This window comes from Ochotona curzoniae, unplaced genomic scaffold (assembly GCF_017591425.1).
Source record: "Ochotona curzoniae isolate NIBS_2020 unplaced genomic scaffold, NIBS_Ocur_1.0 contig_3819, whole genome shotgun sequence".
In the NCBI taxonomy this organism is placed as follows: domain Eukaryota; kingdom Metazoa; phylum Chordata; class Mammalia; order Lagomorpha; family Ochotonidae; genus Ochotona; species Ochotona curzoniae.
In genome coordinates, this window is record NW_024466004.1 from 10333968 (window position 1) to 10342616 (window position 8649).

The 8649-nt window shown below is 45.7% G+C and overlaps 1 long non-coding RNA gene across 2 annotated transcripts in view; it reads left to right on the plus strand.

Moving 5' to 3' along the window:
- Positions 1-7678, plus strand: part of LOC121158625 — a 39653-nt gene extending 31975 nt beyond the window's left edge. Inside the window, exons 3-4 of one of the 2 annotated variants that reach the window (XR_005884202.1) lie at positions 4916-5007; positions 7251-7678. This is a non-coding gene — a long non-coding RNA (uncharacterized LOC121158625). Of the gene's footprint in view, positions 1-4915; positions 5008-6941; positions 7076-7250 lie in introns of those variants that run through there. The other variant, XR_005884203.1, reaches the window with a different exon arrangement.
- The last annotated feature ends 971 nt before the right edge of the window (positions 7679-8649 follow it).

Genomic DNA, 8649 nt, shown 5'->3' on the forward strand with positions numbered 1-8649 from the left:
AAAGCAGTTGAGGACGGCCCAAAAGCTTTGGGACCCTGCACCCGCGTGGGAGACCCGGAAGAGGCTCCTGGCTTCGGATCGGCATAGTATCGGCCCGTTGCGGCTCACTTGGGGAGTGAATCATCGGATGGAAGATCTTCCTCTCTGTCTCTCCTCTCTGTATATCCGCCTTTCCAATAAAAAAAAATAATAAAAAAAAAAAAAAATCTTAAAAAAAAAAAAATACCATACAGAATCACTAACCCTGACTCAGTGTTTGGTCTTTTATAGATGCAGAAGCTGTGGCCTAGTGGGGGTTAGCTCACATTCCTGGAGTCACACAGACTGCGGTGGAAGATATAGGAGTGACGCTTGGAGCCTGGTTCAAGCCCATGTCCTTGGTCACCAAGTTTTCTCTCCATCACTGCACTATCTGGAGGTGACACATTTAGGACTTCAGTTGAGAGGCTCTTTGCTGTTAGACTCAACTCTGCTGCACAGCAGATATGAACTTCACCAAGTTTCTTGATGTTTCTGGGCCTCAGTCCTTCTCTGTAAGATGGGGAGAGCAAGAATCCGTTATGAATCTCAAAGGACTTCCATGAGGAACAAGCAATATTGAACATGTACATGAAGGGGTACCTGGATGAGGAAGGGCACCAACAAACTTTATGTGTTTGCAGTACTGTTTGGTTTATAAGATTTTGCTTCTGCCACTTAATCTTCATGCCAACTTTTTGAGCCAAGTCTCATCAGTTCTAACTCAGACAGGCAGAACTTGATCTTCAAAGAAGAAAAAGTGACTTTCTTGAGGCTTGGGTCCCAAACTTGATCTCAGGTGTAAGATCTCAGGTGTAGGATCCATTCCTGTGAGTTCAGAGGTCTTCGGAGTTAGAGCACGTTCTTTATTTTAGTTCATCTTTACACCTCTCTGTCTGTTCAGCACAGTGACTGAAAAATGGAAAGCCCTTGACTTGCTCTGGACTGAGAAAATCATGAGTGATGGAGAAGAAAACTGGTTAACCAGAAATTTGAGGAGTTCTTAGGGAGTTTTCTGATGAATCCAGAGACTCACCTTGGAACAAAGGCAAAAAATACATCTAGACCATTCCAAGTCACTTAGTTTTCTCTTCTGAAAGAGCAGTGAAATGCCTGGCAGGAAATCATCACTGGTTACCTCAGGAGCTTACGTTGCTTCCACTCATGCTGCTATGGAATAGAATGCATCTCAGAAACTGTACTCCATGGATGGACTTATCTATCATCTTTAACCTCCACCAGTGACAAACACCCACAACAACACTCCCTCTCTAGGATTTGTTAACTGTTGTTGCAGTTGAAATCAGATCATAGGGATTCAGAAACCAAATCACAAACAAGATGTGAAACCTAGAGCAAGTTCTTTACTACATGACTCAGTTTCATGATTCATGAAAGCACACACACTTGCTTTTTTTTTTTTTTTTTTACTGAATCACATTTCTGGGAGATGTTTGCAGGTCAATACACAGCATATAAAGTTGTATGATTCCTTTAATACATATACACACAAAATTATTTAATCAATTCACAATTGATAGAAATGTTTCCCATCTTTTTGGTATTATCAGCATTCTTATAATAAATATCCTTGAACAAAGTAGCTACTTAGATTATTGTGACAAATAAGTTAGTTCAAATAACATATTTAGACCATGGAACTATGTATGGTATAGCAGGCTAAGCCTCTACCTGTGACACTGGGATCTTATTTGGATACCTGCTGGAGTCCTGGCTGCTTCACTTCTGTTCCAGTTCCCTGTTAATGCACCTGAGACAGCAGCAGAAGGCGATGCAAGTCCTTGGGCTCCTGCACCCACATAGGAGTCATATTGGAATTCTTGGAAGAGGAACATTAAAATAATTGGACACGAAGTAAGCAAGAATGCAGTCTATGACGGGAATGTGTCAGTGATGCGGAGGCTGCACCATGAGCAACAACATAAACAAGGTAGACGTTTATATCTCATGTTCAAGACACTTTGAGGTGATCAGTTCATGACAGCAGGAGTTCAGACATCTTTGATCTTAGTCTTCCTCTATATATGGCTTTCTGAAGTTATCTCATTGTCCTGGATAGCTGCTGTAACTCCTGCCATTATATCTACATTCCACCTGGTGGGAAGGAAGAAGACTGGGTTGGAAGGTCAAGGGATAAAGGGCACAATCTTGCTTCTGAAATCACTTCTGGTAGACTGCATGCTCCACTTTAGTCCCAGCAATAATTGAGTTATAGAGTCACATTTCATTGTCAGGGAGCTTGGGAGATGTGTTCTATAATCTGGCATCTGGCTTCCTCACAAGGAATTATGGATCTCAGTACTGTTGAAGGAGAAACCAGGTACCAGGTCATAGTCTGTCATTTCGGTTGCTGGGCCTTTGTGCAGTCCAGAGAGCTAGTCCAACAATCTTTGCTTAGGCAACCAAGGGTCTTTGGTCCAGGCTAAGAGTTTGGGACACATGTCTTAAGATAAGCCATTTCCTTCTGCCCAAGCCTCCCACCCCATGCACTTGCTTCACCTTGCGCAGTAGGAGGCGTACTCCGGTGGCCCAGCCCTTGGCCATTTTGCTGTGGTCTGAGGTGTGTTTCTGAAATACTGTGATTTATGTGTGATTGTGGCATCAGAGCACACGGCCCTGATTGTCAAAGAGTAGCTTGAGTCAGTACTGAGCCCAGGTCAGCCTTGAAAGTTTTGATTACTTTTCTTTGAGGACAAGAAACAGACAAAAAAGCCATTACAATCAGTGTTGCAAAGGCTTTGCTAACCACCTAATATAGCCCATTTGGTTACTCAAGAGTGTCTGGCAAGCCGGATTTGCATTGATTGCGTCTTTCAGAATTAATTGACAGTCTACCTCCTACTCTAGATCACATCTGATCCTGCCTCCTTTTGCAGTATGAGGCCCACCTAAAGCTTTTCCAGCTGCAGCAGGGATTTGGTCAGGGTGCCTGTGAATTTGTCATTGGAAATCAACACCGTCTGGAAAGCAGTTGCCTTTCCTATGAGCAGGATCATCTCCACACTCTTCTCCCTGTCTCCCTTTCCCTCTCATCTTCCGTTGGAAATGCATGTAACACAGGGCAGGCAGGACTGGCCCCTTGGCTATCCGCTCCTTAAAGGCTTGGATGGGATAGGATGTGTGTGGTGTGGACAGAAAAGGGGTAACAATGGGGCAGAGAGGGAGAGGATGGGGAGGGATGGCTGCAGTCACAGCTGTGGGGAGGGACCTTTTGTTTGTTGGAGGCTTTGGGCGTATTCAGCTCTGTGGCTGAACCTTGCAAGAGGTGGGGTTAGTTTCAACACTGTCCAGCTCTACTCTATAAGCCCCCACCTTCCTCCCGGGTGCTCTAAACTCACTGGTCTGGCTGCATCGAGTTCTGCCATCCTTGTTCTCCTCAGTAGCTTAACAATCTCCATTCCCTCATACACTGAACTCCTCTGTTTTGAACTCCCCCCAGATCCTTTTAGCTGGGTTCTCCACAGAAGAATGAGTTGCTTCTCAATGTGTTGATTTGACCAATCTGGGGGAAACAATGTGATTCAGGTCAGTAATACAAATGTTACAATTAAAAAAAAAACCCACTCATGTTTGCATCAAGAGTTCGGTGATCAACCCACCCAAGACCCTACAGATGGTAAACTCGGGAGGTGAAACTCAAGCCCACAATCTCCACTGAACCTCAGCCCTGGTCCCATAGGGACCAGATAAGGCCAACCGGTCAGAGATAGGTCCTTCAGGATGGGTGCTGCCCCTCCCACAAAGGCTGACTTGGTTGTTCCAGTTCGGACCTGGATCCAGGGAGCTGGATAGAATCAATATTTGGGGGAACTCACAACTCGGGTCTAGTTAGGGGATGTCGCAGAACTGTGGGTGTGAACTCAGGGCAGATTTTGGAGGAGAAATTGGAATGAAGCTGGAACAACCTTTCCACCTCTTTTCTCCTCGACTCAACCTGAAAGTACGTCAAATACTGTGGTTTCGGCTCCGTTTAGATTCTTTCAACCTGAAAGTCAAAACTTTTCACCAAAGGAGGGAAGCCTGCGTGAACTGAAACTAAAATAAGTTATCTTGCACCCCTGTGAACTGAAACTGCTGAATTTCACACAGCTCCAGTTCATTTTGCTCTTTTCCCTCCCACCCTCCCACCTCAAAACATATTCATTCAGGGAACAGATCAGATTTTGATGTTTTTCCCATCTCCAGACTCACAAAAGCCATCCAGACATCAAATGATGTTCCCTTAGCTGTAGTCTGGCTATATAAAGCAAGGAGTTATGCAGGGCTCAGGATCCCCTGGGATTGACATGGGAAACAATCAAAGGGACTGCTCCATTCAGGGTGGGAACCTTCCATACAGAGGGCTGAGCAAAGCCCCAGGACACCTGGGTTATTGCAAAGCCTTGCAGGGATGGCAAGAAAATGTCTGGTTTCTCTCTCGCCCTCTGCTTTAAAAAATGGTTGTTTAATTAAGAAATGATTGAGAGAAATGGAGAGATGTCATAGCTGGCTAGAGCCATGCTAGAGAGCATGGAACTCAGTCCAGATCTCCCATGTGAGTGAGAGGGACCCAGTTACAGACGCAGTCAGAGTCTGCATTGTTAGAAAGCTGGAACTAGGGGCTGATATCAGACACTCTGATCTGGGATGCAGGCATCTTAACTGCCAGGTTGAATGCCAGTTTCTGCTTTCTGCTCTCTTTCTTTCTCTCTCTCTCTCCCTCTCTCTCAAGCATCTTTCACCTTCCCATGGAAAGCCTGAAACATCAGCTTCACCCAAAGATAGCCACTTAGAGGTCCAGCCCTCAATGTGATTAAAGAGACCAAGATGCATAGGGTTTCTCTAACACTAGAAAAACCAATGGATGACCACAGAATGTGATCTGGTTTCTTTGCAGGGCTTGGTCCCAGGATGTTCCTTCCATAGCCCCAAAATGTTCAACCATCGGTGTTTCAAAGGGGATCACTAACTCCAGGAAGCAAAATTAGGGTAAAAGGCTTGCTTACTGCTGAGTAGCCCTGTCTTCTTCAGGCCATATGAGTAGAAAAAAATAATTTTACCAGATGGAAATATGTCAAGTAGAAATTCCATTTGTCTTAACCACTTTTTAACTTATTAGTGTCATCTGTCAGTACAAGGTATGAGAGAGGATTCTGAGGAAAGAAGGGACCCAAGTGGAATGGGAAGACTTCTTATCTATGTCTGTTTTGCAATGGTGCTTCGTGTGTATCAGCTCAATTCATTTTCTCAATAAACTTGATCAATGACTTTCTGTAACTCAAAGAGAAGCCAAGGTCCACTGCTTAGGAATTGGCTGAGAAGAGTTAAACTCTCATTCCTTTAGCAGGTGTTGTGGCACAGTCCTGGTTCTAGTCTCTGTCACTTAACTTAAAACATATATGTATGTGTATATTTGTATATATATACATATATGAGAACAAGATTTACAGAGAGGAGATACAGGGAGAAAGATCATCCATCAGCTGTCCACTCCCCAAGTGGCCACAATAGCTGGAGGTGAACAAATCCAAAGCCAGGAGTCAGGAGTTTCTTCTGGGTCTCCCATGTGGGTGCAGGGTCCCTAGGCTTTGGGCTATCCTCAACTGCTTTCCTAGACCACAAGAAGGAAGCTGGATAGGAAGTGGAGCAGCCAGGACACGAATCAGTGCCCATGTGAGACGCTGGTGTGTGCAAGAGAAGGATTTAGTCACTAGGCCATTGTGCTGGGCCCTACACCACACTTTCCATCAACTGTACTCGAGTTTCTGCCACTCAGGCGAGACACCCACATGGAGTTTGTGGCTCCTGGCTTCAGCTTAGCCTAGCCAGGCTATTGTGGGCATTTGAAGGAGTAAACCAGTGGATGGAACATTTTCCTTCTCTTACTAAAACTGTGTCTCCCTTTCTTAGTCACTCTGCCTTTCAGATGTATAAACAGATGTTTTTTTAAAAAAAAATCCACACTTCTTCCACAATGCCTTGTTTCTAAAGAAAATGATTTTCAGGATAGCCTAAAATCATGTCAATTTTATGAGATAGCAAATAGGTTAGGATGGTAAACAACTTAGCTAAAACCATACAGCTAATTGGTGCCAGAGACAGAAATGACTATAGTACTTGATTCCTAAACCTCTTCCCACCAGGCTAGTTACCTGCAATGGAAGGAGAATCAAAAGCCTATAACAGTGTAAGATGGGTATACGGTGGAGAGGAGAGAGTTCACATTGCAGACATTATCAGTGGAAAATTATGAACCTTATTGCTACAGATTTTCATTATTACAAGCAGAATATTTCCCATTGTTGCAAAAAGGAACTTAGTGTAAGTGGAGGAACCAGTGTTGTAGAACAGTGGGTAAGGCTACCACCTGAAATGCTGGCATATCATATGGGTACCAGTTGAGTCCCAGCTGCTCCACTTCCTATCAAGCTCCTTGCTAATGACCTAGAAAAAATGGTAGAAGATGCCAAAGTGTTTGGGCCCCTGCACCCACAAGGGAGATGTGAGCAAAGCTCCTGCCTCCTGGTTGTACTTTTGCCTAGATTTGGCTGTTGTAGCTGTCTGGGGAGTGAACCAGCAAGTAGAAGACTTCAGAAATCTTGGTCTCACTCTGTAACTCTGACTTCTAAAATGAGTGAATTCATCCTTTTAAAAAAACCAGAAAAGATTAAAAATTAAAACAAACAAACAAACAAACAAACAAACAAAACAAAAAAGGCTGTACAGTGAATTCTGGAATACTTTGCAAGTAAGAGTTTGCAGATATAAAGGAAGAATTCTACAGTCCAGGTGAACCTGCAGTGCAGTTATAGATGGAAACTGAGTTTGAACTGCAGAACAGTCTTTCATGAACTTGTTTACCTTTAAACTCACCTTCAACTAAGTAAAAGTTCTTTTAAATGAACCTGATTTTCATAATTCAGGCTGCAAGTTCAGATCCGGGCTTTGTCAGGCGCCATCTGCAGGATTTCAGAGCTGGGCTGGATGGCAGCTGAGTCCCTGTTTCTCCTTGGCTGTGATGCACGTGACCTTGAAGGCAGGCATAATTCACTGAGCGTTGTGGGGAGGGGAGAACTTCTACTATACGTGCCCTTCTGACCCACAGCTTCTGTGATTTAATATGTGTATATGTGTGCAGTGTCACATGCCTGCATGTATTTATACATAAAATATAGACACCTTCGTCCTCCTTAACCCAAACGCTTATAGGCTTTGCTTTCTTTCTTTTCCAGAGTCCGGGATTTCACAGCAAGGTGACATTATTTGAGGGGCAGGAGGGGAGGGCGGGGAGCAGGTTTCTTGCCTCTCACCCAGCCTGGTGAAAATCTCGCTCGGAACAATCCGTCTTCTGTGAAGCACTCCCTACAGAAAGTTGTGGAAATAAATCTCTCCTCTCACCACTGGGGCTGGAGTCAAACCGAGCAGAGCACAGAGGATTTGGGAGGATTGACACTCACAGGAAGAAGGGAAAGTGGCTTGAAAGCCCGATGGGTCGAGGGAGGTGCCCTGAACACAACTCCATGTGGTGTCTGCCCGGTAGCACCCAAGTGTGTGAGCGCAGGCGCAAAGGGTTACGGAGGCACCCTGAATAACTCTCCTGCTCTTGCCTCTCCTAGAACCGTGAAATGGACACGGGGCTCTGCTTGTCTTAAGGTCCTGGCTTCACCAGTGAGAGGAAATCCAGCTGCACGATGTGTGGGCCCTGCAGGCAGAGGAACGGCCCCACTATGTGGGTGGGTGGATGGTGGGGCAGTCTCCGAGACACCCCATTCTAGTTCTATGCAGCTGCTTGCATCCATCCTTGGAAGTCCACTTGTTCTCGACAGCGCGGCTTAGAAATAAAGGTGGGAGACGCTGCTGGCTGTGTAGACGTCCTTTGTGAATTTAAACAAGATTGGAAACACCATCTGTCTTCTTTAAGTCATTTTGAAGCCACTTTCTCAGCAAGGCTGAGCTGATCATTGTGTTAAGTGGCACCTGCTCCTTGAACAACTCTTGTCCCCAGGCTGCCTTTCCCTTTCCCACTTTCCCTCCCCCCACCTTTTTTTTTTTTTTTTTTTTGCTCTTAACACAGGTTGCCTGCATATACGCTGATTCCGTTGTTTATGAAATGATGCCGGCTCTCCTGTGTGAGGCTGTCAGGTCAGGGCCCCTGTCTGTTCTGCGCACAGAGGCAGGCCGTGCTCGTGGACAGCAGGTGCAGAGTGGGTGTCAAGTAAATAAGAATGAAGGCCAGTGCGGGCTGTGGGATAGGCGCAGTGCTGCATGCCCATAACCAAGTCGGAGCACAGCCCTGGAGGCAGCTTCTGTCTCTCCCCTCCGCGCATCAGGAAATCAAGGCTTAACACAGGGAATGGGCTGCCAGCAGCCGTGTGCGCAGCATGAAGAGCTGGCTTCCCAAAGGTCACAGGCAAAGTCGCAGAGGCAGGCAGTGGCCCCCTCCCTCCTCGTTCTCACCCCTTCTGTGGTCAAGGCTTGGGCTTCCAGAAATGTCTTTGAAGGAAGCCCTGCCCTCTGTGGTTCTTGAGGCTTGCCCAGGCCTGGCTGTGGGTTCCTGCAACCTGACGTTCCAAACTGAGGCATTTGCTAATTTCCTGAAGAAAGCTCCAGGAAGTCTTGTCCTGGGGTAAA